Raw genomic sequence first — 25335 nt, forward strand, 5'->3', positions numbered from 1 at the left:
AGCGCTCTGTGAGCCGCTGGCATGCTCCCTCTCCCTCTGACTCCACTGAATAGACGCTGTGCGCATGCGCACAGCGTCTATTCACCGCTGCTCTGCTAAGCAGAGCATTGATTGACAGAGCCTCCCAACTGACCCCCCCACCGCGGGACACTGCGGCCCGCGGGTGGGACAGCGGGACAGTCCCCAAAAAACGGGACTGTCCCGCGAAAATCGGGACAGTTGGGAGGTATGCAACATGCGCACATTCATACACACATATAGCAGTCACACACATACAGTGCCCCTTCCCTGAGTTATACTCACTGTTTAGGCTGTGCTGCTCTTCTCCTCTCTCTCTCTCTCATGCTGTTGCTGGCTGGCATGGTGGCACTGTGGGTACAGTGCTGTTTAGCCCCGCCCCTTTTCGGGCCTCAGATTTTATTGTGCATTGCAGCAGTGGCTGCAATGATTAAAGTCAGTGGCAGTGGGCTGAGCTGGGGGGGTTAGTAATTTGTACCCTCTGCCCCCTCTTGATGCGGCTCTGCTGTGCTGATCACAGCACGCTGCAGAGATGAAACTGAAAGTAAAGTACAGCTCCCGGAAGCAAGGGCTGCTGGGAGATGTAGTTTATTTTCAGTTTCATCTCAGCATGCAGTGTGTCTGGCTAGGCGGCAGCTAGCAGAGTCAGACACTCGAGTTCCGCCGGCACTAAACTAACGCTGCTGCATAGGGAGGGGGCGTTAGGGGGGATTAAAGTGACAGTCTCTGCGCCCTCTCCAGTCTGGCGCCCAGGTCACATGCCCCCTTAGCCCCCCCCCCCCCCCCCCCCCTAGTTACGGCTCTGGGGGGGTGTCATGCTCCACCCAAAGGGCATGTCTAGGTCCACCTATAAGGGGATTTATTGCCACTCAGGGATGTGTCCTGATGAAAACTACAGTATTGTACTAAAACCAACCAAAAACAAAAAGAGTAATAATATAGGTACACTAGAGTAATAATAGGTGCACTATATATTACGGTAGTGTGTACTGTACACTGGTCAGAAGAGATGGACGAATAGAAAACCTAAAGTTTATACTCTGGTGTGCGATTGTGTGATATATATATATATATACTAGCACCATAATACATTACATTATGGGGGTGATTCCGAGTTGTTCGCTCGCTAGCTGCTTTTAGCAGCATTGCACCCGCTAAGCCACCGCCCTCTGGGAGTGAATCTTAGCTTAGCAGAATTGCGAACGAAAGAGTAGCAGAATTGCGAATAGAAATTTCTTAGCAGTTTCTTAGTAGCTCCAGACTTACTCCTACATTGCGATCAGTTCAGTCAGTTTCGTTCCAGATTTGACGTCACAATCACCCAGCGTTCGCCCAGACACTCCCCCGTTTCGTCAGACACTCCCGCGTTTTTCCCAGAAACGCCAGCGTTTTTTCGGACACGCCTAGAAAATTGCAAGTTTCCGCCCAGAAACACCCACTTCCTGTCAATCACAGCACGATCACCAGAACGATGAAAACACCTCGTAATGCCGTGGGTAAAATACCTAACTTTTGTGTAAAATAACTAAGCGCATGCGCTCTGCGAACCTTGCGCATGCGCAGTAAGCGACTAATCGCAATATAGCGAAAATCGGCAACAAACGAACAACTCGGAATGACCACCCATGTGCACTGCAGGTGTGGCAGATATAAAATTTGCAGAGAGAGTTACATTTGGGTGGGTTATTTTGTTTCTGTGCAGGGTAAATACTGGCTGCTTTATTTTTACACTGCAATTTAGATTTCAGTTTGAATACAACCTACTCAAATCTAACTCACTCTGCACATGTTATATCTGCCCCCCCCTGCAGTGCACATGGTTTTGCCCAACTGCTAACAAATTTGCTGCTGCGATCAACTCTGAATTAGGCCCATTGTTAACAGATTGAATACACAATGCAGCAGGTTCTTTAGATCCAACTAGGGACATGAAGGGTTAATGAAGATGGTGTGCGTATATGGGAGTATACACCTGCATATCAGGGACGTGCAGTCAGGGGAGGCAGAGCCTCATCTGTCATGCTCCCTATCATACTCGGAGTTCTCATTATAAAAATGATTGGAAGAACACAAAGAAGATATTTATAATTTACAGTATAAGCATCTTCTTTCTATTAATTCAATTATCTTTATAGATAAAATATACCAGAGTTGCAGGGCTTCTTCAATTGAAAGGAAAAGATAGAGATGAGGCAGCAGCAGCTCAGCCTCATCTCTCACACTGTAGGACACTGCCTGTACAGATGGGCGGGGCTACACAGCGGCCAATCAGACCGCATAGAACAGAGAAATGTGAGGCATGCCTCACAGTGGGGGCGTGTGTGAGCTCTGATGGACAGCTCGGATTGGTCATGTGACCAATCCAGGAAGTGAAGAAAGGCAGACACCGGTGCTGAGCTGCTTGGCAAGGGAGGAGGGAAATGGAGACCTGCAGTGCCAGCAGCAACAGCCACCCATGCACAGAGACTGGGGTGAGTAAGGACTCTGTGTGAGTATAATCTGTAGTAAGTGTGGGGACTGGACTGTGTGTGTGTGTGTAATCTGCAGTGATTGTGGGGACAGGACTCTGTATGTATGTGTGTGTGGCATATGTGGTGAGTGCTCTCCCTCCCCAGGTGCTGCCATACCTCCCACCTGTCCCGATTTTCACGGGACAGTCCCGTTTTTTTTAGGTCCCGTGGTGTTGTCTCTCGCAGCCCTGCTTAGCAGAGCAGCAGTGAATAGACGCTGTGCGCATGCGCACAGCGTCTATTCAGTGCAGACAGAGGGAGAGAGGGCATGCCAGCAGCTCATAGAGTGCTGGGCATGCCTCCTCAGTGATGAAAACGGGGGCGTGGTTCGCGATCGCGGGTCCTCCCGTGAAGCAACGCCCCCGCGCGTATGTCCCTCTTTGTAAGTATGAAAAGTTGGGAGGTATGTGCTGCTGACAATATCACTGATGATTGTATTGCCCCGTGTAACCTGCTCTACCAGGCCAGCTGTGTTTCTGCAGGTGAGGGGGCAATGGGGGGCACCTCACCACACCAGTTTACTCCCAACACTATGGTGATAGCTGTGACCTGACTATTACTGTATGTATGTTCTCCCTGTGTTTGCATGGATGTAGTGCAGGGACATACGAGTTAAATTGTATAGGGGGTAAGACAGGCTCCTGGCACTGAGAGCCTTCACCATTTGTGCCTCCTCAGCCCCTGACCTCACCGCCAGTAGCGGATCATTGTATGGGCACACAGTACTTTTGCCGGGGGCGCTGCCTTCCGGAGGGCGCTGCCGCCAGATCCGCTACTAGTGGTGCCTCCACCCGTGCCGGTACTGCTGTGCGGTGCGCGATGCACTGCACGGCATTGTGAAACGGCACATAGACATTAGGGGTCATGATTGACCTCTAGTGTCTATGTGTTTCTATGGGATAGACGTCATGACATCTCTCCCATAGATCAGAGGAGCGGCGCCAGCGGCCAGAGACGGAGACAGAGGGCAGCGGGCAGCAGTGGTCGGGAATCTGGAACGGGGATGGTAAGTATTATTTTTTTTCATTTTTAAAAGCCACACAAACGGGGGCAATCCTACTGGGGGCACAAACTGGGGCAATACAACTGGGGGCACAAACGGGGCAATACTACTGGGGGCACAAATGGGGGCAGTACTATTGGGGGCACATTGACCATGCCCCGTTATGAAGCAACGTCTCTATTTTCGCCCGGGGCGCCACAAGGGCAAAACTTTTTTTTATTAATGAGTATATATATATATATATATATATATATATATATATATATATACAGTATATAATGCATGCAGTTTTTTTAATTGCCATAGATATGGATGAAGGACTTTGGTCATCATGAGTCGTTTGTGTGATGGCGCAGGTTTCAGTAAATGTTTCAATATTGAGCAAATGTTGACCAAAGACTTTAGTACATAACAAATCAGAATAACATAGATAGATTGAAAAAAGGTCCTTGAAGTGCCAAGTCTGTGTAATAAATGACTTCAGTATGTGCATTTTTAGTTTTATATTATATATTTACTCTTCAAGTAAAATTCATATCACCGTGAGTCACTGCCAAAGGTGAAAGGGAAAGATTTGTGTGTCTATGATGCAGTATAGCTAATGTGCAGAGGGAAATCATTTTCTTGAGCCCATATGTGTATGAATTGAAAAGGATTAATGAATATTTGTGAATGATTAAATGTGCTTACAAGCTGCATTTCTTTCTGTTTTGCAAATGACCCCATTGAACTCCAGTGAGTATTGATAAAACCCCTATGCAACTCTTAAGTGCTTATTTTCAATGCATACTGTATGGGTAGTTCAGAAAAAACACCAGTTAATGAATGAAATACTGTTTCTAGTTCTGGCTTAATCCAATGAAAGTTGCCAAAATGGATAACAAGAGCGGAATCTAGTTCAAGTGTTGTGCTGGCAGAGACGGGTAATAATATGGTGACTGACAAGTGATGGTTCACTGGTCCTGTTCTCATGTTAATTGTCTACTGAGCTTCCCATGAAAACATTCATATGATTCAGTTACATTTTAGAACTTGACAATGCTTAAGTGTCCACAATGGGGTAATTCAGAGGTTTTAACTGTTACAAAACAGTACAAAGCCATCCACAATTTGTAGCCAAGGCAAGATTAGTAGCAGAAAGATATTGTTTTATGTGTTCTGTTGTCTCACCTTAATACCAAAAATAATCAGCCTAATTCAAAGTAGCACATTTTGATTTTGATCTACTTTTAGTGGTTCTGAATGCTACAAACTAGCAAAAAATGCAACTATAAGTTGAAAAACTACTGTATTTAAAGAAATCTTGCATCAGGGAAGTGACCTGGACGAGCATACTGTATAATAGCAGCAGAATTTGATTGCTCTCCAGCTTATACCTAACTTTTGTTGAACATCATACCAAGTGTATGAAACAGAAGAGGTACTCTTTGTACCTGCATGGGGGTTCTTCTCCAGTAGCACACGCAGGGGGGGAAGGGGGGGGGGGGCTCTGAGTACCCAGAAACCCCCCCTGTGCCAATTCATTGCCGTCTGTGCCTCACCTGACAGATCAGTCAGACACCACGAGGTACGGGTGCGGAGCAACAGGGGAATGCAAGTGCAGGATGATGCATATATTAAGGAAGCTACGGCACACCATAAGGGCTCAGTGCCGCTGTCCAGTCCTCTCCTTCCCCCGGGCTTTTAGCTGCGCACCACAGCGGGCAGCCGGGAGACAGTAGCGCCTAGATCCCCCACAAGCCTAACATCGAGAGACAGGAATTAAAAGGAGATTTGAAGATGGAAAGTCTGTTCCAAAATGATCCCCCAAGTAGATCAGAGTCCAGTGTTAACAGGTTTTAGGAGGTAAGCAGTGTCCCATATGGTAACAAGTTACCGCTAGAGGGTATGGTGCTCCAAGATTTTGAATGATGAGCTCCTCATGCAGTGCGGTATATGGAAATCATCGGTTCAGCTTGCTATTGAAGTCCTCCAAGTGTAACCTTTTTTGACCTTTGAAAAAGCTGCTAGCTGATTGCAGTGAAACGCATCAGGGCCCTCATTCCGAGTTGTTCACTCGGTAACAATCTTCGCATCGCAGCGATTTTCCGCTTAATGCGCATGCGCAATGTTCGCACTGCGACTGCGCCAAGTAAATTTGCTATGCACTTAGTAATTTTACTCACGGCTTTTTCATCGTTCTGGCGATCGTAATGTGATTGACAGGAAATGGGTGTTACTGGGCGGAAACAGGCCGTTTCATGGGCGTGTGGGAAAAACGCTACCGTTTCCGGAAAAAACGCAGGAGTGGCCGGAGAAACGGAGGAGTGTCTGGGCGAACGCTGGGAGTGTTTGTGACGTCAAACCAGGAACGACAAGCACTGAACTGATCGCAGATGCCGAGTAAGTCTGAAGCTACTCAGAAACTGCTACGAGGTGTGTAATCGCAATATTGCGAATACATCGTTCGCATTTTTAAGATGCTAAGATTCACTCCCAGTAGGCGGCGGCTTAGCGTGAGCAACTCTGCTAAAATCGCTTTGCGAGCGAACAACTCGGAATGACCTCCTAGGTGCATAGGGACCCAAGCCTGGCACATATTGCTGGAAGACCGAACCACCCCCACCAAGATCCAGACTATTATTTACACTTGGAGGACTTCAATAGCAAGCTGAACCGATGATTTCCATATACCGCACTGCATGAGTAGCTCATCATTCAAAATCTTGGAGCACCATACCCTCTAGTGGTAACTTGTTACCATATGGGACACTGCTTACCTCCTAAAACCTGTTAACACTGGACTCTAATCTACTTGGGAGATCATTTTGGAACGGACTTTCCATCTTCAAATCTCCTTTCAATTCCTGGCAATTTGGGTAACCATAAAAATGCTTATCACTTCAATTGTATGTTTTTTAAATCCTTATTTATGTTGCATGCATTTTATGGTGTATTCACCACATTATTTTAGTGTTATCATTTTTTATTATTAAATTGTGCAATTATTAGACAAATTATTATTGTTGTTATATCGTACAAATTTAGCGCAGCCTCTAACCTGCTTTCTTTGTTTACCTTGTGGGGGTGACTCCCCTTTAACCTTGAGGCTGCTGCTTGGTGAAGCACCCAATACTCAGAGCGCCCGAGTACCTTTGGGTAACCTAACTTCTAAACATCGAGAGACAGGTTGGAGAAGTTGCCCAACCGCTCTGAGTGTGCAGTGACAGTGGCCGGGCTGCTTCTATGTCTACACAGTATTTCCTGCTGACAGTATGAGGATGTTCACCGGGTTCCCCGCCTCCTGTTTGCACAGCCACGGCTCCCGGCAACCTGCACTATGTGAGCCCTGTAGGAAATTGAACAACTGTCCGGCTGGCTCAGGTACAGTAGTACCATGCAATGATACTACAGTTTGGCTCATATATATATATATATATATATATATATATATATACACATATACATATATATGGGTTGGGTCCATGTTACCAGCGGCCTGGATCCCGGCAGTCAGCATCCCGATGCCGGGATCTCGGCCGCAGAATTCCAACAGTGGGGGCGAGCACAACGAAGCCCTTTGCGGGCTCTCTGCGCTCAACACGCTGCGGGCTCGGTGGTGAGCTGTGCTCACCACAGGTTCCATTCCCACTCTTTGGGTGTCGTGGACACCCATGATTGGGAATAGTCCCTGTTAGTCGGCATGCCGACTGTCGGGATTTTCAGGGTTCATGATATAGTGGTCCAGAGATTCCCAAACGCGGTCCTTAAGGCACTCCAACAGTCCAGGTTTTAGGTTTATCCAGTTGGCCACAGGTGACTCAATTAGCACCCAAGTCTATTTGATGTAACCATCTGTGCTGAGCCATGGATATACCTAAACCCTGGACCGTTGGGGTGCCTTGAGGACTGCGTTTGGCAACCTCAGTAGTGGTCGGTATTGTGACCAGTGGTCACATAACTACATCCCATATACACTTGGAAACCCCCCTTAAAAATCCTGCGTTTGCCCCTGTCCTCCCTATCTGTGCTTATTGTCCTGTTTCAGTTTGTGGCGTTCTCCCGTGCTTCAGCCTTCCCATTGGGCTGGCAGTGAATAGCTGTCTTGTAGGGGATGACTCTCAAACCAACCAACTCTTCCCCTGTGATCTAAGTTGTGGGTGCACATACTTGATCCTGCTCCTGCCCACACAGTGGGCCACGTGAAATACTCTACATCAATTTATGGCTGCTTGGTTGCTCCCAACTTATCACTACTGTATATCTTAGTATGCTTCTGTCAGCAGTAGACGTCACTCAAAGTGAAGTGGGCTAGCAAGAGATCCCCCTTCATGCTGCTTTGCCGCTCTGGGAGTCCTCTATATATTGCCTGAGCCACCGTCGAAATCCTGCCATTGGATTCCTGTTTGCTTCCCACTGTGGAAACTGCCACCATTACTGGAGGGGACAGAGAGCTATGGGGTACATTTACTGAGCAGTGATAAGAGCGGAGAAGTGAGCCAGTGGAGAAGTTTCCCAATGCCCCCATTTTCTGCAAACACTGCCATCAAATGGCTGCAGCATGTCAATCATGCTGCAGCTTGGGGGAACTGCAAACGATCTCGCAGTACATCTCTGAATCATGCCCAGTGTTCTGGCAAATTCCCAAGTATGTGTTTGAGAGGTTTTATTTAAAGCTATTCAACTGAGATAGTTACCAACTGACCATTGACAGGTACTGTGAGGAAAAGTTTCCTCTGAATGCACCTCACTGATTTTCTTGGTGAACTCTTCTTCTGAGTTTCCAATAGCCTGGTATACCAATCAGCAGCTCTGTATAATTTTATAGTATGCAAATTATAGATGTTACTTCAGTGCTAATCTCCACTGGCTCACTTCTCCGCTCTTATCACTGCTTAGTAAATATACCCCTTAGTGTAATCATGGTGGAGCTCACAGAAAAAGGCCAAGTATACCTCTACAGCCAGAAAATTGGAACATTTGCAAAACCCACTGCTAACAATGGGGGTCATTCCAAATTGTTCGCTCGTTGACGATTTTCGCAACGGAGCGATCAAGGCAAAAATGCGTATGCGCATGGTACGCAGTGCGCATGCGCTAAGTATTTTAGCACAAAACTTAGTAGATTTACTCACGTCCGAACGAAGAATTTTCATCGTTGAAGTGTTTGGAGTGTGATTGACAGGAAGTGGGTGTTTCTGGGCGGAAACTGACCGTTTTCTGGGAGTGTGCGGAAAAACGCAGGCGTGCCAGCATAAAATGCGGGAGTGTCTGGAGAAACGGGGGAGTGGCTGGCCGAACGCAGGGTGTGTTTGTGACGTCAAACCAGGAACAAAACGGGCTGAGCTGATCGCAGTGTAGGAGTAAGTCTCGAGCTACTCAGAAACTGCTAAGAATTATTTAATCGCAATTCTGCTACTCTTTTGTTCGCAATTCTGCTAAGCTAAGATACACTCCCAGAGGGTGGCGGCCTAGCGTGTGCAATGCTGCTAAAAGCAGCTAGCGAGCGAACAACTCGGAATGACCCCCAATACTCCTGACAAAACAGGTGGTCTGGAAAGGCATGTGAATGTACCTAGTTTGGAGGGTACTCAGCAGCATGTCCACCAGGCTATTGGCAACTCAGAAGAAGAGTTCCCCAAGAAAATCAGTGAGGTACATTCAGAGTAAACTTTTCCTCACAGTACCTGTCAATGGTCAGTTGGTAACTATCTCAGTTGAACAGCTTTAAATAAAACCTCTCAAACACATACTGGAGAATTTGCTAGAACACTGGGCATGATTCAGAGATGTACTGCTCATGTACTGCAAGATCGTTTTCAGTTCCCCCAAGCTGCAGCATGATTGACATGCTGCAGCCATTTGAGGGCTGTGTTTGCAGAAAATGGGGCCATGTCAGCCCTGTTTTCTGGTAATGGCGAGGCCGGTGTCTGTGTCCAAAGAAAGCATGCATCTCTGAATCAGGCCCAGTATCTGTTTTTTAGCCTCCCAGCAAAGGCCAGTGGATAAAATCCCGGGAAAAACGGCTGCTCCGAGTATAAATAAAAGACACATTCACTCTGCAATTTGCATTTGAAAGGGCGCATCAGACACCAATGCAAAGGATCAGGACTCCATACTACATTTGTCAAATTCCATTGGAGTTCGATGGTCACAGAATGGATGTCTTTCCAGATTTCTCTTTGATGTCTAAAAACTAGAGCATAATTTCTGCAAGTAAAAAGAGTTTTCATATTACATGCTTTTCCAATACACCTAATGAGGCTGTGTCCTTATTGGATAGGGTTGCCCCTGAGATAGTATAAATGGAACAATGAAGTTTTTCTTTATCTGTATTACTAGAGTGGTTGGTAAGATCCCTCCTTTGTCTCAGATTATATGTGTATGTATTTAGCTTTGAACTTAAGTTAAAACAGGATGAGTAGGACAAAGGGTCAGTGTATCTTTAATGCTCTCACTTTTGCTAAGTTAAACATAGACAGTACTGTACATGGCTTGGTGAAATGGACACTTTTCAGGACTGGTGATGTCTAATGCATGACATGGTGGGCACGCATGTTCAACTTCTTAGTACACAAGGCATGACTACTGAATATGAATAGATCTGGGGTTTTTGGAATGAGTCCCCAAAAGGATTGGGAGATGGAAAGGAGGAAGCTTTTAAGGTTGTTGAGGCGCTTATTGAGACAGGCATTTAAAGGTTGTTGTGCACCTGCTGTATGTTCCATGATGTGCATTTCTTCCAAGACCAGTTTATTTTAATACAATACTTTGGGCCTGATTCAGGTTGGATTGCAAATTCTGCTAAGTAGCAGAATTTGCTGTCCATGTGAACGCATGCTGGGGGCCGCCCATCGCAGGGCAAGGCCGCCCAGCGTGCTGACTGCCCCCTCCCCCCTTGATGAAGCAGAAATTGCAATCACATTCCAATTTCTGCTTCATCGTAGAAATTCAGGTTGCCTCCTGCCTGCGTCCGCAGGAGGGCCGCCGCCAGCTTTCTAATTGTGGCGGCTGCTTGTGACATCACACAGCCACCACGATCATGGCCACACCACGCCCCCCGTTTCCATGATGCCGTCCTGTTTGCCCACTTCCGACACCCGCAACGCTCCATCTCCACCTAGGAAACGGAGTGTTGCCACCTCCCTGCCCCCCGCCCTGCAAATGCCTCTGCCTAGTTGGCAGGTGGAGGCGTTTGCAATTTCTGCATCTGCAGGATGGGCGCAGCACATGCGCCCGCATCCTTTTAGCAATATTTGCGGTTGGATCGTGTTTTGCGATCCAACCTTAATCGGGCCCTTAGGCAGAATTTATCAAAGCTAAGATAAAGTGGACAGAGATTAAAAGGTCTATTCATGAAGCAGTGAAAAGAGTGGAGAAGTTAGCTAGTGGAGAAGTTGCCCATGGCAACCATTCAGCTGCTCTGTATTATTTTATTGTATGCAAATTATAAGTGTTACTTCAATGCTGATTGGTCGCCATGGACAACTTTTCCACTGGCTCACTTCTCCACACTTTCACTACTTCATGAATAAACCCCTACATACCAACCAATCTGCTCCTACCTGTCATTTTTCAAACACAACAAAATAACAGGAGCTTATTGGTTGGTAGTTTATTTCTCTCCATTTTATCTCTTTCCAAACTGTGATAAATGTCCCCCTATTATCTTCCTTCACTTTAAGATTTGAATGTGGTGGTTTGTGAATCTGCTACACAAATATTTCATTAATTATCGTATATTTTTTATATTATTTGTGTCTAGAACTACTGTGAATTTTTTCAAAAATGCAAGTTTATGAATTTGAGTATTTAGGAAATGTTTAATTTTTTGTATGCATATCAAAAATCATTAACATAAACTTGATGAAATAAAATAACATCAAGGAGGGAATCATTAAAAAGTAGGAGTAGAAGTAGGTATGACCAGCAGCCAAGGGGTGTGGCTATTATTTTAGACAGTGCAGAGCTACTCCCCAACCATTTACCAATCCCATTCAAGTGTAAGGACAATGCTGTGTGGTCTACAGTAAGGTGCATGGAAGGAGAGAATGGATATGTCAGTATGATCAATTAAACATCTGGATGCAGCTGATTTTTAATAGCTAAGGATGGATACCGATTGGATTCACAAAACAGTGGGATCCACCTCACAGGTGCCTGCTGGGGAGCAGAGAGCTGCAGAAATATAATGAAAAAGGGAAGGTGAGTCTAACAACAGGAGATAACTGCCTTTTGAGATGCTGAAGGAGGATGGGACAGGACTGTATTTCTAGCTTTTCTCCATAAGGGGAGCTTGTGACTATAAGATTAGGGAAGCACAACTAACTGCCAGAAGATGCTAGTAAGGATTCTTCCTTCTAGCATATGTCAACAACTACTTCATATTGTACACCAAGATTGGAAATATATTTGTAGGATAACTAAAATGTACAAATGCAACAATGCAACTCAGGCCATCATGTAGCAATATAGAAGCAAGGGCATGCGCTAAGTTGTGTATCATTATTGGTGTTTTTTGCCATTTTTGTACTCACATTCTCTTGCTGTATGTATATGAAAATACCTCCTAGGCATGGACAGCTCTATTATAGGTGCAAGGAATGTGGGCTCACACTGCACACCCTGCACATATACTCTATATGTGCTGCCGAAATCACTGTGAAAATGGGCAGGCGCCATGTTCTCGGAGATTAGCACATGCACAGTAAAAGTTGGCACAGTACCATAGTCTACTTGGGACATACTTGGGTGGCCTGAACAGAGGCTGAACATGGGCAGAACTAGGGGAGGATTAAGTGAGGAGGGGGCCCATGTGCACGAGCTTCCTCCTCTCTGGCGGTAGCTGCAGTGCTGTAGACTCTGGCTTTGTCTACTGTACATGCACAGGTCTCCGGGAACATGACACCCATGCCTTATACCCGTGGACATCTCGACTGCCCATGTGCAAATCACCGAGAATATGGCTACCACATTAGTTTGCTGGTGATTTCTGTCTGCAGCGCTGGCCACTGCAGGACTCTGTAGGGGTAAGTATAATTATAGGGGTCTGCAGTGTGGGCCAACCTGGACCCAGGGGTCCATGTGTACCTCACCCCATGCACCCATTATAGATAACACCAATGGGCAGACCCAGTGTCGGACTGGGGCATGTAGGGCCCACCGGAGGAATGCAGTGGTCGGGACCCATGTTTAGGGGTGTGGCCAGTCTGCAGAGGGGGTGTGGCCTTCCACCACATTGGTTTGAGTAACCATTAGAAAGTGCAACATCTGGGCCTTTTCATTAAATTCAGTAAATTCAGCTGCTGCTTGCATGTTAATGTACCAGATTAATAACAGTATTGCACTGTAGAAAATACACCATAGCCCAGTATAAGGTAACATATGTATAATGTATAATTCAAGTGCACAGTCTGGAACCTGATCCTTAGAGCAGGAGGTGGGCCCCCAGTCAGTGGGGTCCAACGGTGGTTTCCCCTGTACCCCTGTGGACCAGTCCAAGCCTGGGCAGACCAAGCAAAAATTATCTGTTCCAGTGAGAAGAAATTTGGCCTGCACTGATTTATTTTTACCATCTGTCGCAAATGCAAAAGATTCTTACATATGTTTGAATCCCAGTGCATATGCACCTGTCAGTATATATGCACAATAGGTCTGAGGGACCTATTAAAGTGCTGTTTTGTGAGAGAAAGCAGGAAGGGGACATTTTATTCCCTGCTTTACTTCATTGCAAGAAGAGATAACGTCATCCAAAGATTGCATTTTGTTTTAAACAAAATTTGAGAGAAACAAAGCCTATTTCATCTTTATGCAGTAAATACCTCATCTACAAAGCCCCCGTTGCTAACTTTAAGGGCTGCAGTAATATTACAGGAGATATGAAAAGCGATTTTATCTTTCTTTTTTAGATATGGAGTAGTGCAATATGTTGCTTACTCCGGATAAAATGCCCGAGAAAACCTACTTTTAGAGATGAACAAACCTACAATGCCACTGCTGAACTAAATTTCAGAGACTCACCTGTTACTACATATTCATTTTTAAATCAATCCAGAAAGATCCCAAAATTTGTCAGTAAGTAATAATCACTGCTAAATCAGACAACCCTATCTAAGTTTACAAAACAGCAGTGACCAGCAGCAGCTATATTATGCAAACAGGTTTTTTCATTACAAACAGATTCATATACTCTATCCCAGAAACCGCAGTGATAGTCCAGCTTTACAGAACCTGCACTGTTTAATAAGGTATCCGTTCAGATGGTCGACCATGTTATGGTCGACAGTCATTAGGTCGAACACTATTGGTCGACATTGACATGGTCAACATGGACACATGGTCGACACATAAAAATGGTCAACACATGAAAAGGTCGACATGGTTTTTTTAACTTTTTTTTCTTTTGGGGAACTTTTCCATACTTTACGATCCACGTGGACTACGACTGGAACGGTAATCTGTGCCGAGCGAAGCGGTAGCGGAGCGAAGGCACGATGCCCGAAGCATGACGAGCAAAGCGAGCCATGCGAGGGGACGCGGTGCACTAATTGGGGTTCCCAGTCACTTTACGCAAAAAACGACACCAAAAAAAGTAAAAAAACTCATGTCGACCTTTTCATGTGTCGACCATGTGTCAATGTCGACCAATAGTGGTCGACCTTATGACTGTCGACCATAACATGGTCGACCATTCATACCGGAACCGTTTAATAAATAGAGCGTGAATCACAGTCTAAATCCTCCACTGGACCAAGGGCCTAATTCAGACCTGATCGTAGATGTGCTAAATTTATCACATCTACGATCAGGCACACTGACATGCGGGGGGACGCTCAGCACAGGGCTAGTCCGCCCCGCATGTCAGGCCCTACCCCGTCGCACAAGTACAAAGGCATCACACAGCAGCAATGCTTTTGTAATTGAAGAGTAGCTCCATGGCAGCGCAGTTCCTGTGCGCTAGCAGGGAGCTACTCATCGCTCTGCTGGTCGCAGCGGCTGCGTGTGACATCACACAGCCACCGCGGCCTGCCCCCCGCATGGTATGGGCACACCTGCGTTACTCAGACCGAGCCCCCTAAATGGTGGCCAAATGACTTGGAGAACAGGAACGTGGGGTCACCATGGATTAATGAAAACCACCCCCAGGCTGGTAAATGCAACACTCTGTAAAGTTCTTTATTCCAAAGACATTTAAATTTAAAAAAAACTTTATAACAATTAAAGAAGACAGACTTCCCAAAAGCTCATTCAACACTTTGTTGAGGTTTGTCCAGTGAAAAGGAGTCCCGGGACTCCAGCATTAAGCTATTTAGGATGACTTGGCACTAGTATACTGAGAGAGGTTCATTAAGGAAAGCCACGTGGGCATGTACACCCCCTACACTATCAGCCTCACTGTCTACATAAGGAAAGCCACGTAGGCATGTACACCACTTACACTATCAGCCTCACTGTCTACATAAGGAAAGCCACGTAGGCATGTACACCACTTACACTATCAGCCTCACTGTCTACATAAGGAAAGCCACATGGGCATGTACACCCCCTACACTATCAGCCTCACTGTCTACATAAGGAAAGCCACGTGGGCATGTACACCCCCTACACTATCAGCCTCACTGTCTACATAAGGAAAGCCACGTAGGCATATACACCACTTACATTATCAGCCTCACTGTCTACATAAGGAAAGCCACGTGGGCATGTACACCACTTACACTATCAGCCTCACTGTCTACATAAGGAAAGCCACGTGGGCGTGTACACCACTTACACTATCAGCCTAACTGTCTACATAAGGAAAGCCACGTGGGCGTGTACACCACTTACACTATCAGCCTCACTGTCTACATAAGGAAAGCCACGTAGGCATGTACACCACTTACACTATCAGCCTCACTGTCTACATAAGGAAAGCCACGTAGGCATGTACACCACTTACACTATCAGCCTCACTGTCTACATAAGGAATGCCACGTAGGCATGTACACCACTTACATTATCAGCCTCACTGTCTACATAAGGAAAGCCACGTAGGCATGTACACCACTTACACTATCAGCCTCACTGTCTACATAAGGAAAGCCACGTAGGCATGTGCACCACTTACACTATCAGCCTCACTGTCTACATAAGGAAAGCCACGTAGGCATGTACACCCCCTACACTATCAGCCTCACTGTCTACATAAGGAAAGCCACGTAGGCATGTACACCACTTACACTATCAGCCTCACTGTCTACATAAGGAAAGCCACGTTGGCATGTACACCATTTACACTATCAGCCTCACTGTCTACATAAGGAAAGCCACGTAGGCATGTACACCACTTACACTATCAGCCTCACTGTCTACATAAGGAAAGCCACGTAGGCATGTACACCACTTACACTATCAGCCTCACTGTCTACATAAGGAAAGCCACGTAGGCATGTGCACCACTTACACTATCAGCCTCACTGTCTACATAAGGAAAGCCACGTAGGCATGTACACCCCCTACACTATCAGCCTCACTGTCTACATAAGGAAAGCCACGTGGGCATGTACACCACTTACACTATCAGCCTCACTGTCTACATAAGGAAAGCCACGTAGGCATGTACACCACTTACACTATCAGCCTCACTGTCTACATAAGGAAAGCCACGTGGGCGTGTACACCACTTACACTATCAGCTTCACTGTCTACATAAGGAAAGCCACGTGGGCGTGTACACCACTTACACTATCAGCCTCACTGTCTACATAAGGAAAGCCACGTGGGCGTGTACACCACTTACACTATCAGCCTAACTGTCTACATAAGGAAAGCCACGTGGGCGTGTACACCACTTACACTATCAGCCTCACTGTCTACATAAGGAAAGCCACGTGGGCGTGTACACCATTTACACTATCAACCTCACTGTCTACATAAGGAAAGCCACGTAGGCGTGTACACCACCTACATTATCAGCCTCAGTGTCTTCTGTCTTCAGAAATATGTACTAATAAAAAAGAAATACAATTTTAATATTTACTATTGTTTCCAGCTGAGTGGCTGGCCTTCATCATGCTGTTATGATAATGGACAATTGATATAAGGAGACCTGTGGCTAAAACAGAGGTGGTTTAAGAGAGGAGATGGCCCATGTGCAGGCTCTGTGTGGGCCTTCTACTCTCTGACAGTGCACTGAGCACAGTATACTCTGGTTTTGTGCCAGAGTCTACTGTACATGTGCAGGTCTCCGGGACATGGCTCCTACACCTTGTTTCCAGGGACTTCTTGACTGCTCATGCGCAAATCAATGGGAAAATGGCACTTGCGCAAGACTGTGGAGATGGTGGAGAGAAAAGTATAGTTATATGGGTGAAGGGTGTGTGATTTGGGCCCCTGTGCACTGCACACCCTGCACTCACTATATATAAGCCAATGGGCTGTAATACTGTGCCATCCTTTCCGTTAAAAGACTGACCCTGACTAGCCAATGCCGTTTAACATATTTCCTACAGTATTATTCCATAGTGTTTTTAGCTCTGTATGCATTATGTAGCCCATTCTGAGTTTGGAGTAAAGCAAAAAAAAAAAAAAGGAGCAACTTTGCACGTGGGCAAAACCATGGTGGGCAGTGGTGGAACTACCAGCGGTGCAGATGGTGCATTGCATCCAGGCCCACAGCACTTAAAGGACCTGCTGCCGACATTAGTAGAACTAATAATGAATCTAAATGACTCATTATAGTACGTCAGCCAGCCACTGTGGGATGTAACAAACTTGGTTGCGGTCTGTCCGAAGGACGAGAGGAGGGGGACTCCTCATATGAGGGACATCGCCCACCTTCTCTGTAAATGTGGCTTGTCCCCCTTCCAGGACCAGCCTCTGTGTGCTGCAGTTGTATCTTCCCTAGAACTCCCTTCCTTTTGTAAGACCTGCCCCTCCCCAACTTCTCTGCTCCCTCCCGTTCAGAGGGCCAGGCCCACCCCATTCTTCCTCTCTCCCATGCTGCTCTCCATCCCTTCTAGTCTGCTGCCCTCTATTTGGCTCATCACCTCTTTCCACTCTATCCTGCCTGCCACCCTCATCTGGAGCTCTGCAGGAAAGAAGCGCAGAGGGATCTTCCTTTTGTTAAGTTCATTTGGAGGGAGGCTCTGATGTTCTATTATCATTGTGGGGAATGTAGTGTAGCATATAGGGGATGTAGTGTAGTGATGTAGTGCAGTGTGTAAGAGATGTAGTGTAGTGCAAAATAAAGGGGAATGTAGTGTGGTGTAGTGCAGCGTATAGCATGGATGTAGTGTAGTGTATAGGGGATGTAGTGTAGTGATGTAGTGCAGTGTGTAAGGGATGTAGTGTAGTGCAAAATATAGGGGATGTAGTGTAGTGGTGTAGTGCAGCACATAGGTGGGATGCAGTGCAGTGTATATGGGGATGAAGTGAAGTGATGTAGTGCTGCATAAAGGGGATGTAGTGTAGATTAGTGCATAGGGGGGATGTAGTGTAGTGATGCAGAGTAGTATATAGGGGGATGAAGTGTAGTGATGTAGTGCAGTATATTAGGGGATGTAGTATAGTGTACAGTGGGATGCAGTGTAATATTGTCATGCAGCAATGTAGTGCAGTGTATGGGAGTAATGTGCGGCACACAGAGGTGACATATGGGGAACATGCTGCTGTGGAGGGAGCATGACAGGGAGAGACTGGGCATTTGGGGCACACAAGGCAGACTGTGGGTAAAATGCTGCTGTGGAGGGGCACAGGCACTCATTGCCTCATATTTTTTAAGGGAGGAGTGCCCGAAATCATATTTTTGCACCTGGGCCCACCTCTCGCTAATTCCGCCTCTGATGGTAGGGCAGACTTAAAATGTGTTTTAAGATTTAGATTTGGAGGGGCGTGTCCAACACCAAATCTAAACTGCAGTAATAAAACTGTCTAGTATTTTAGCAATATGCACAAGCAGCCACTCTAATACCCTTGCAAAAAAAAAAGTATTTCTACCCCTTGTATTGGAATTTGGAACACTGTTCAATTGCAAAGTTACTCTCTCTTTTTTTTTTTTTTTTTTTTTTATTGCTTTGCTCTCAAATCTGAATCGGCTACTGTATGTATACAGGTTGAGTATCCCATATCAAAAATGCTTGGGACCAGAAGTATTTTAGATATCGGATTTTTCTGTATTTTGGAATAATTGCATACTATAATGAGATATCAGGAGGATTTTTTTATAACTTTGTGCATTAAACAAAGTTTGTGTATATACACACACAATTGATTTATGGTCATATACAATTTATACACACAGCCTGAAGGTCATTTAATACAATATTTTTAATAACGTGTATTAAACAAAGTTTGTGTACATTGAGCCATCAGAAAACAAAGGTTTCACTATCTCTGTCTCACTCAAAAAATTCTGTATTTCGGAATATTCCGTATTTCGGAATATTTGGATATGGGATACTCAACCTGTACTATATTATGCAGGGACATGCAGTGAGGTAAATGGATGAGGAGGCAATTGGTGAGTTTGGTGAGTTTTGAGATGTGCGGAAAAGATAGAAAAATAGATGCATGGCAAAGATAGAAAATGGAGGACTTTTTACTCAAGAGTTTTGACTATAAAAATTGTTAGAATAATACAAAGATATACATAATATGTTCTTTTTGTTTTTCATTTACTTTATGTAGTCAAAACTCTGGTATATACTGGAGTATGACAGGAAAGGCTCTGCCTCACCTAGTCACCACACGTCACTGATGTTAAGCTTATATGAGATCTTTGTTACAGAAATTGTTAAAGTATAATCCCACTCTATATAACCCTGAGCTTGTCCATATAATTATAATACAAAAAAGTAAAGAAAACCAATACTTAAAAGTTTACTAACCCTCCGACGACCTGTGTGTTGCCCTATTTCAATATGCTGTTTCTCTGGACTAGACAGAAAGTAAGGTTATGCAAGGTAAGACACACTCTGTAATGTACTTTTTCCCCTTAGGTATTAAATGAGATATTCAGAGATCAGTATCTCAAATGAAATATTATTCATTTTCTATTTTGCATGCACTTGACGTGTTATATTCAAAGCTTATGCAAATATGTTGGTGGTTGTTAAAAGAAGCTGTAGAATTAAATCACCTACTTACAAGCATCTGTTATTAAAGACAAGTTGGTATTTGCATCAGAAAAATGGGATCCTCTTTTTGAATTTTACTTTTTGTACAGGTTTTCTTTTAGGATGTAGTTAATTATAGCCTAATTGAAAAACTTTTTTAATTTATTTTATTTGTATTATATTTTTGAAAGTTAATGTACAGACTTAGGACTTCATTCTGGTTGGATCGCAAATCGCGATCTAACTACAAAAACTACAATGAAGATGCAGTCGCATGCACAGGCAGAAGCGTTCGCGGGACGGGAGGGGGTGACAGCGCTCCGTTTCCAAGGCAGAGAGGGAGCATTGCGGGGGAGGAAGGTGGCTTCCAGACGAGGAGCGTGGGTGTGATCAGGGCGGCTACGTGACATCACACGTAGCCACTCCGATCAAAAAGATGGCAGCGGGCCTCCTGCTGTCACAGCCAGGCTGCGCCTGTAGGAGCCATCTATAATTTCACGCAGCCACCGCGGCCCGCCCCACAAATGGTCCGGACATGTCTCCATTGTCCAGACTGCGCCCCCATGGCGCCACATCGACGCCCCCACCTGACCTGGGAATGCCTCTGCCTGGCAGTCAGGCAGAGGCATTCGCATAAGTGCGATGCCGTTGCATCTCGCTGTGTGCTCACGCACAGTGTGGCTCCTGCGCACACTGCATGTGTGCTTCAGCATGTGAACGCATCGCAGATGCGTCTCATACTGAGTTAGGCCCTTAATCCAATAGAAATGTAGTCTGCTTAAGAAAAGCAAGCACCATGATGCAATAAATAAATACTTTTGCAAACATAAGGATATTCCTTATGCGGTGGTGTTCCTGATTAATAAGGGTTTCTTTGAGCCACAGCATAAAGTGTATTTAGATGTATAAGAGATGCATCCACCTCAAATATACAGTAGCAGCATTTGTATCAGGTGCACATCAGGCACACAGGTTTTATAACTTACTATTGACACAGAAGAGGTGTACTGTAATTTCACAGCGTGTCTCGTGTTATCTGTACGCATCATAATACTGTAATGATGTTTCACATACCCAAGAGAGATAACTGCAAATGTTGCCTTTACAATATAAAGCATAATCAAATAAAATGGTATTTGTGTTTTTGTACAGTAGTCCAAATGGATAATACACAATGGCCTTTAATGGGTGCAGTGTGTGTGTTACACCTACTGTACGTCTTCATTACTTATCCATCAATAGACCAGCGCCTGCTGCAGCAGTGCTGCAAAGTCACCGGGAAAATTGCACTACAGCCAGCTGCCATTTTTCCAGCGTTTTACGTATGAGCTCACACAGACTACGATGTTGACTAGAGAGGAGGGGGCCCGGACAGAGACTGCAATTCTACTCATACTGTGTGTGTACTGAACTAAATGCAAATATTTGCCCTTTTGCCAAGTTGTACACATCACTGCCCGTATCTGTGTGCTTGTACAAATAGGCTTCATCACTATCAGACAGCACTTGCCCCAGCCTATACCATTTGATGCAGGAGACCTGTCTGCTATCACACAATTTTGCACAGTCCATAAATCTGTCTAGATGCCCTCGACAGCCGGCAGTTTATGCAATGTCTTGTAAGTAATATTAATAATAGGGCCTTAGGGAGCAGCGTCCTGCAACCTAAGGTACCCTTGCTTACCTACAGGGAGTCCTCTTGTCTGCTTGCCTCCCCCACTCTCAACTGGAGCCCCGGGAGTGCTGGTGGGGGATCAGTGGTTTTGTCCTAATGGCTCTCCGATCTTGGTTGTTCCCAGGGCGCCTTAGTATTCTGATGTGTGTGGATGGGTTACACACCAGCATGGTGCCTTGGTAGCCCCACTCGGCGGTCTCTGTGACTGCAAGACTTCTTGGTTTTTGGTCTTGCAATACCTCTATGTGGAGGCGAAGTAAACTTGTTACAGATTAGTGAAGCTTCAGTGTATGATTATTCGATGCTTAGCAGCCTCTTGGCCTTCCTCAGGGATAACCCCTGTGCAGCATTCTCCTCTGTGCAGTGGACCTGCCCCTGAGAGTACACTTACCTGACAAGTCTTCAAACACATATATACACATATATCAATATTTCTCTGACGGCCTAGTGGATGCTGGGCACTCCGTAAGGACCATGGGGAATAGACGGGCTCCGCAGGAGACTGGGCACTCTAAGAAAGATTTAGGACTACCTGGTGTGCACTGGCTCCTCCCCCTATGACCCTCCTCCAAGCCTCAGTTAGATTTCTGTGCCCGGCCGAGCTGGATGCACACTAGGGGCTCTCCTGAGCTCCTAGAAAGAAAGTATAGTTTAGGTTTTTTATTTTCAGTGAGACCTGCTGGCAACAGGCTCACTGCATCGAGGGACTAAGGGGAGAAGAAGCGAACCTACCTAAGTGGTGGTAGCTTGGGCTTCTTAGGCTACTGGACACCATTAGCTCCAGAGGGATCGAACACAGGACCCGACCTCGTCGTCCGTTCCCGGAGCCGCGCCGCCGTCCCCCTTACAGAGCCAGAAGCAAGAAGGTGGTCCAGAAAATCGGCGGCTGAAGACTTCTGTCTTCTCCAAGGTAGCGCACAGCACTGCAGCTGTGCGTCATTGCTCCTCATGCACACCACACACTGCGGTCACTGATGGGTGCAGGGCGCTGGGGGGGGGGGGCGCCCTGAGCAGCAATAATAACACCTTGGCTGGCAAAACTAACACCATATATAGCCCCAGAGGCTATATAGGTGTATATTAACCGATAAAATAGCGAGAGAAAGCCCGCCGAAAAAGGGGCGGAGCCAACTCCCTCAGCACACTGGCGCCATTATTCCCTCACAGCTTTGCTGGAAGGAAGCTCCCTGGCTCTCCCCTGCAGTCCTGCACTACAGAAAGGGTAAAAAAGAGAGGGGGGGCACAATTTAGGCGCAGTATATATATATTATAGGCAGCTATAGGGGAAAACACTCTGTATAGTGATATCCCTGTGTTATATAGCGCCCTGGTGTGTGCTGGCATACTCTCCCTCTGTCTCCCCAAAGGGCTTTGTGGGGTCCTGTCCTCTGTAAGAGCATTCCCTGTGTGTCTGCTGTGTGTCGGTACTGCTGTGTCGACATGTATGATGAGGATAATGATGTGGAGGCGGAGCAAATGCCTGTGAATGTGATGTCACCCCCTGCGGGGTCGACACCAGTGTGGATGGACTTATGGAAGGAATTACGTGACAGTGTCAGCTCCTTACATAAAAGGTTTGACGACATAGGACAGCCGGCTACTCAGCTTGTGCCTGTCCAAGCGTCTCAAATGTCATCAGGGGCTATAAAACGCCCGCTACCTCAGATGACAGATACAGATGTCGACACGGATACCGACTCCAGTGTCGACGATGATGAGACGAGTGTACCCTCCAATAGATCCACCCGTTATATGATTGAGGCTATGAAAAATGTTTTACACATTTCTGATGATACCCCAGGTACCACAAAAAAGGGTATTATGTTTGGTGAGAAAAAACTACCAGTAGTTTTTCCTGCATCTGACGAATTAAATGAGGGGTGTGAGGAAGCGTGGACTTCCCCAGATAAGAAATTGATCATTTCTAAACGGTTAATGGCTGCGTACCCTTTCCCGCCAGAGGATAGGTCACGCTGGGAAACACCCCCTAGGGTAGATAAAGCATTGACACGCTTATCAAAGAAGGTGGCACTACCATCTCCGGATACGGCCGCCCTAAAAGAACCTGCTGATAGAAAGCTGGAAAGTACCCTAAAAGCTATATACACACGCACTGGCATTATATTGAGACCCGCTATTGCATCAGCTTGGACGTGCAGTGCTGCTGCTGCGTGGTCAGACTCCCTGTCGGAAAACATTGATACCATGGATAGGGACAATATTTTCTAACAATTGACCATATAAAAGACGCGGTCTTATACATGAATGATGCACAGAGGGATATTTGCCGGCTGGCATCAAAAATAAGCGCTATGTCCATTGCCGCCAGACGGGGGTTATGGACTAGGCAATGGTCAGGTGATGCCGACTCCAAGCGGCACATGGAAGTTTTACCCTATAAAGGGGTGGAACTGTTTGGGGATGGTCTTTCAGACCTCGTGTCCACAGCTACTGCTGGGAAATCGACTTTTTTGCCACAGGCTACCCCACAGCAAAAGAAAGCACCGTATTATCAGGTACAGTCCTTTCGGCCCCAGAAAAGCAAGAAGGCTAGAGGCTCATCCTTTCTGCCGAGGGGCAGAGGTAGGGGGAAAAAGCTGCAGCACACAGCTAGTTCCCAGGAGCAGAAGTCCTCCCCTGCGTCCGGTAAGTCCACAGCATGACGCTGGGGCTGCTCAGGCGGAATCGGGAACGGTGGGGGCATGTCTCAGGTTTTTCAGTGCACAGTGGGCTCTCTCACAAGTGGATCCCTGGGTCCTTCAAGTAGTATCTCAGGGGTACAGGCTGGAATTCGAGACGTCTCCCCCCCCGCCGTTTCCTAAAATCTGCCTTGCCGGCAACTCCCTCTGCCAGGGAGGCAGTGTTGGTGGCTATTCAAAAACTGTATTCACAGAAAGTGATCGTCAAGGTACCCCTCCTTCAGCAAGGAAAGGGTTACTACTCCACAATGTTTGTGGTACCGATTCGGTGAGACCCATCTTAAATTTAAAAACCTTGAACACTTATATCAAAAGGTTCAAGTTCAAGATGGAATCGCTCAGGGCGGTTATTGTGAGCCTGGAGGAGGGGGATTACATGGTATCCCTGGACATCAAGGATGCGTACCTGCATGTCCCCATTTACCCTCCGCACCAGGAGTACCTCAGATTTGTGGTACAGGACTGTCACTATCAGTTCCAGACGCTGCCGTTCGGGTTATCCACGGCACCGAGGGTCTTTACCAAGGTAATGGCCGAAATGATGATACTCCTTCGCAAGAATTATCCCGTACTTGGACGATCTCCTGATAAAGGCGAGGTCCAAAGAACAGTTGATAGTGGGGGTGGCACTTTCTCAGGAAGTGCTACAACAGCACGGCTGGATTCTCAATATTCCAAAGTCACAGCTGGTCCCGACGACACGTCTTCTGTTCCTGGGAATGATTCTGGACACAGACCAGAAAAGAGTGTTTCTTCCAGTGGAAAAAGCCGAGGAGTTGTCATCTCTAGTCAGAGACATCCTAAAACCGGGACAGGTGTCGGTACATCAATGCACACGAGTCCTGGGAAAGATGGTAGCTTCGTACGAGGCAATTCCATTCGGAAGGTTCCACGCAAGGACTTTCCAGTGGGACCTGTTGGACAAATGGTCCGGGTCCCATCTCCAGATAAAACAGCGGAAAACCCTATCGGCAAGAACCAGGGTGTCGCTGCTGTGGTGGCTGCAGAAGGCTCATCTACTAGAGGGCCGCAGATTCGGAATACAGGACTGGGTCCTGGTGACCACGGACGCCAGCCTTCGGGGCTGGGGGGCAGTCACACAGGGAAGAAATTTCCAAGGACTGTGGTCAAATCAGGAGATTTCACTTCACATAAATATTCTGGAGCTAAGGGCCATTTACAATGCCCTAAGTCAGGCAAGACCCCTGCTTCAGAACAGGCCGGTGCTGATCCAGTCAGACAACATCACGGCGGTCGCCCATGTAAACAGACAGGGCGGCACAAGAAGCAGGAGAGCAATGGAAGAAGCCACAAGGATTCTCCGATGGGCAGAGAATCATGTGTTAGCACTGAC

At 46.3% G+C, this 25335-nt stretch overlaps 2 long non-coding RNA genes across 3 annotated transcripts in view; one reads left to right on the forward strand and one right to left on the reverse strand.

Annotated features, from left to right (window-relative positions):
* Positions 1-556, reverse strand: part of LOC134935565 (uncharacterized) — a 70123-nt gene extending 69567 nt beyond the window's left edge. For both annotated transcript variants that reach the window (XR_010180252.1, XR_010180253.1), the window contains exon 1: positions 304-556. This is a non-coding gene — a long non-coding RNA (uncharacterized LOC134935565). The remainder of the gene's footprint in view (positions 1-303) is intronic.
* Positions 557-2325: 1769 nt separating this feature from the next.
* LOC134935567 (uncharacterized) overlaps positions 2326-25335 on the forward strand; it is a 108263-nt gene continuing 85253 nt past the window's right edge. Inside the window, exon 1 of the long non-coding RNA XR_010180254.1 lies at positions 2326-2489. This is a non-coding gene — a long non-coding RNA (uncharacterized LOC134935567). The remainder of the gene's footprint in view (positions 2490-25335) is intronic.

Source organism: Pseudophryne corroboree, chromosome 6, assembly GCF_028390025.1.
Source record: "Pseudophryne corroboree isolate aPseCor3 chromosome 6, aPseCor3.hap2, whole genome shotgun sequence".
Classification (NCBI taxonomy): Eukaryota; Metazoa; Chordata; class Amphibia; order Anura; family Myobatrachidae; genus Pseudophryne; species Pseudophryne corroboree.